This window comes from Onychomys torridus, chromosome 4 (assembly GCF_903995425.1).
Source record: "Onychomys torridus chromosome 4, mOncTor1.1, whole genome shotgun sequence".
Classification (NCBI taxonomy): domain Eukaryota; kingdom Metazoa; phylum Chordata; class Mammalia; order Rodentia; family Cricetidae; genus Onychomys; species Onychomys torridus.
Genome location: NC_050446.1, coordinates 132033641 through 132038404, shown reverse-complemented (window position 1 = coordinate 132038404; position 4764 = coordinate 132033641). Strand labels below are relative to the sequence as shown.

The window sequence follows — 4764 nt, the reverse complement described above, 5'->3', positions numbered from 1 at the left end:
AGCTCATGGGGCCACCAACAGGGTGATGAAAGATCAAAACCCTGGAGATGAGGCCACTGTCCCTGCAGTGTTGTCAACCCATGCCCCAGACAGTAAGCAACATTTGTTCAGGATGTTAGTGTGACCAGGGACTCTGCTATTTGCAGCCTACAGGATTCTAGTGAACAGTAAATTGTCTGAATTTTATCTGGAAGAGTTCAGAAAACCTAGGTAGTACAGGTTCTAAGAATAATCCTCTTGCTGTGGAATGATCCTCTTGTACACTGTAAAGATTTGTCACTTGAATTGGTTTAATAAAGCACTAACAGGTGGGTAGCTGGGCAGAAAGGTGGGAAAACTGAGAATGCTGGGAAGGAGAAGGGTGGAGTCAGGAGTCACCAGCAGATGCAGAGGAAGCAAGATGAGGATGTCATACTGAGAAAAGGTACCAAGCCACATGGATAAACAGAGATAAGAATTATGGGTTAATGTAAATGCAAGAGCTAGTCAGTAATAAGCCTGAGCTACCATTTGAGCATTTATAAGTAATATTAAGCCTCTGAAACAATTATTTGGGAAGTGGCTACTGGGTATTTGGGAGTTGCTGGTGGGACAAAAACTTCCATTTACAATAGACTTTCTCTGTTCCTCAGGAACTTGCAGTGTCAAAGAATGTAGAACACAGGATGTGGCACTTATTTGTGTTATGGAGTCCTGGCAGACAGAGTGCACACCTGCCGTGGGTTAGAGAGACTGTAGCTTCCAGAGAGACTAAAGTGGAGTGAGACTTCTCCATCAACTCAAAATCCGGACTTTCTGGAGTCTCATTCTGCCTTTTCACCAGGAGAGCCAGGAAGACGTGTAGGCAGTGACCTCAAGTCTTCGGGTGACATGGCTTGCTGAAGGAGCTCCTCAAAGCTCAGGGCCAAACCCAGTAGGTCAGAGCATCTCCAACAAGCTCTGGGTGGTGCCATACAGCTGGCCTGGGGCCCACATGTTGAGCATGGAGGGCGCCCAGCAGCATCCGGGACTCTCATTGGCAGCCAGCCCCCTCCTCTCCCTGGAGTCAGAGTCTTGCTGATGCACTGAGCTTTAACTTGCTTAGCTACACCTCCACTGCAGTCCAGCAGGGCTTCAAAGTATGCTTTGCTGGGTGGCCAGCCACCCTGGCTACCCAGAATGGAGACCTCCAGATGTGCGATGTTGAGTATTCAAATGATGCCATACTGCCCAAAGACTGTGCCATTATATGCAAGGTGAGGGGGGTGGCCCATGGCGTCAGGAGTTGGTACACACTGGTAAAGAGTTGGTGCCAGCACCCACACCAATGAGAGCAGCCAAGCTGGTCTTTGCAGTTAAGACTTGGATCTGCAGTCTTGGCTAGCAGGGAGACAATAATAATAATAATAATAATAATAATAATAATAATAATAATAAACTATTATTATTATTCCACCTCCCACTCACCTTGGTCTTGTCACTGCTCTGTGGGGCTGGAGAAAACATGATTCTTACTCCCCTCATCCAGCAATGAAGACAAGGCTGGGACAGAATCAGGTCATAGGCTCTGGGAGCCTCCTGGGTTTGGGGGCCTCCCCCACCCTTCCTTCCAGTAGCCCTGAGCAGTTAATGACTCTCTTGCTCAGCTCCTTAACAGGGAGAAAAAAAACCCTGTCCTTCTCAGCTGAGTGCCCTTAATTTGTCTCATTTGTGCCTAAAGCGTAGTTCGGCCAGCCGATGTTAAGCAAAGAGGCCATTACCATAATGCCTTGTCCCTGTGGCCCGGTCTTCTCCTAACTAGACAGGCGGGCAGGGGCATAACCACGTGTGGTTCCAGCCGCGGGCACATTACCATGTGCAGGCTTTTATATCCACCTCCCAGTGTCTGAGTTTTGAAGAAATGACCCACATTTAAAAAGTTGGAAAGATTTAAATACTGTTCTGTATTTCTAACTGCTCTTGAGCAACCTAGTCATATGGCCTGGGAGCTCCTGACCCCGGAACAGTTAGCCTGAGGACAGGTTGACCTCGGGTGTGGCAGGGCCAAGTAGGATTGGCTGGTACCAGGAGCTCTGTGGCAGTGCCAGCAGAGACCTCTCCAGATCAGCCTTTTTATTAGTTTCTGTTGTTGTTGTGACTGTATTTGTGTGTGCCTGTGCATAGTGTGTATGTGTGTGCATGGGGTGTGTGTGCAAATGATGGTATGTGTGTATGTGTGTGTATGTGCGTATGTGTGTATGTGTGTACATGTGTGTACCACGGTGTGAGTCTGGAAGCTAGAAGGCAACTTAACTGAGTTCTTACCTTCTACCTTTACGTGGATTCCAGAAATGGAACTCAGCAAGAACCTGTACCTGCTGAGCCATCCCACAGGCCTCAGATCGTGTATAAGGGAGACACTAAGGACCCAGTAGTGCTGTGATCAGTGTGTTGCAGCAGCAATCTACCTCCAGGAGTCACTTTCAGTTCCCGGCCACTCCTGGAGGAAGGCTCTCTGCACCACAGGGCTTCAGAGCAGAGAGAGGCAAGGGCATCTGGGGGTCCTGGGCTGGAGCTTCAGCATGAGTTCCAGCATCTCTCCAGCCTTGTGGAGAAGTGTGCACTGGTCACGTGGGTAACACCTGGGAACAGCTGACTCCACATGTCCTCTTGGACATCCTAGAGAGCTGTGTATGGAAATGTCTGGTCAGAGGCCCTATTGTATTTCCAGATGTGTATTAGAAAGAGAAGTGTGTGGTGATATTGTGTTCCCTAATATATTGTGCACCCTAATAAACTTATCTCAGGTCAGAGAACAGAACAGCCACTAGAGGCCAGAAAATGATGGCACATGCACCTTTAATCCTAGCATTCTGGAGGCAGAGATCCATCTGGATCTCTATGAGTTCAAAGCCACACTGGAAACAGCCAGGCATGATGACACATGCCCTTAATCCCAGAAAGTGACGGCAGGACGCAGAGAGGTATATAAGGCATGAGGACCAGGAACTAGAGCCTGTTAAGCTTTTAGGCTTTTGAGCAGTAGCAGTTCAGCTGAGACTCATTCTGGATGAGGACTCAGAGGCTTCCAGTCTGAGGAAACGGGATTGGCTGAAGAAGATTGTTGAGGTGAGGAAGCTGTGGCTTGTGTTCTCTGATCTTCCAGCATTCACCCCAATATCTGGCTCCTGGGTTTGTTTTTATTAATAAGAACTTTTAAGATTTGTGTTACAGAAGTATTCATTCTGATGTCTTTGGGTGAGTACTCAGGGGTAAGCGTTGGAGCGGCATGGGTCTAGAGGAACAAATAGACGTAATGAGAAAGTAATCAGCTCATAAACTTATTTACTATTTTTATTGTCAGAGCCAATCTGATGGCAGGAAAAGGTGTCAGTACACAGGTGTATGTAGAGTAGCAGGTTCTGAACTGTGTGGTGGTTACCACCCCAAGCAGATGTGTTAGGTATGTGAACAGCCATGACATGTAGTTAGTATGCATCGACTGCTAGAAGCTAGATTCTGTTTTCTGTCTAGTCTCATTTTTCAAAAAGATTTAAAAAATGTTTAACTGTATATGTATGTGTCTGTGTGTAGGCATGCACATATGAGTGTAAGTGCCTGCAAGGACCGCATAGTCTAGTCCTTGGAGCTGGAGTTACAGGCAGCTGTGGGTCCTCTCTGCAAGAGCAGTGAATGCTCTTAACTGCTGAGCCATCTCTCCAGACCTCCACGTTTTGTTTTGTTTAAAGATCTCATGGACCAGGCTAGCCTCAAAGTGAATATGTAGCTTAGGATGCCTTGAACTCCTGATCCCCCTGGCCCCAATGCTGAAATTACAGAAGTGAATCACCACACCTGGTTTATGAGGAGCTGTTAACCCAGAACCTCACCAACACTAGGCAAGTACCAATGGAACCACATACTCTCGTCTCTTTTTTTGAAAACAGATCTTGACCCAGGTTTATTTGTGAAAACAGCATAGAGCACTGATCGCCTGTAAATACTGTGTAGGTGTGTCACAGCAGTCTGTCTGTGTTCACATTGGCAGACAGAAACCTTTTCTATGGGGCCTTCACAGGGGCCTGGGCACCTTTGGGGGCATGAGCTGGAGCCGAGGCCTCTGCCTTGGTTTAATCCTTGGGCCTTGGCTGGCAGAGCCCACTACCTTTGGCCATGTAGCTTCTAATGCCCTTCCCAAACTTGGGGTGAGTGATGAAAGCAAGTTAGCTGAGCTGTGGCCAGGGCCCTTTGGCGTCTTGGGCTTAACCACCTCGGGCTTCACAGGGGCCTAACGGCCTCTGCATGCACACCCACTGCCTTCGCACTGTTTGCCTGCCCTCTCTTCAGACCTTTATTGCTGTGCTTCTTGGAAGAGCGCATGTTCCTCAGGAACTTGGGGTCGACCCTCCTGAGAGATTCGTATCTTTGTGACCTGGGTTTCTTGGTGCCGCTGCTCTGCCATTTTCAGGGTTGGTTGTGTGTGGTGTGGTTTCTGGGCTTGACCATGTCTGAATGGTCACCCCAAAGTGCCTGCAACCAGAGAAGGTCTGGTCTCATTTTTTAAAATGTGTTTAGGAGGCAGGCAGAGTTGTTTCTCAGGAAAAGGTCCCAGTGCATTGCTCAGCTGAGATTAGCTATGATTCCCCAGGGACACAGATTGATCCGAGAGAGAGACAGACAGACAGAGAGAGACAGACAGAGACAGAGACAGAGAGAGCCTGTTAGGAGTGTGTGCTGTTAGGATTCTGCTGTCCTGTGAGCACCAGGCACTCAGCTGCAGCCCAGATTCACAGTCCCTAGTGTAAC

At 48.3% G+C, this 4764-nt stretch overlaps 1 pseudogene; it reads right to left on the bottom strand.

Annotated features, from left to right (window-relative positions):
• Window positions 1–4019: 4019 nt before the first annotated feature.
• On the bottom strand, window positions 4020–4464 carry LOC118581494 (annotated as a pseudogene).
• Between the last annotated feature and the right edge of the window lie 300 nt (window positions 4465–4764).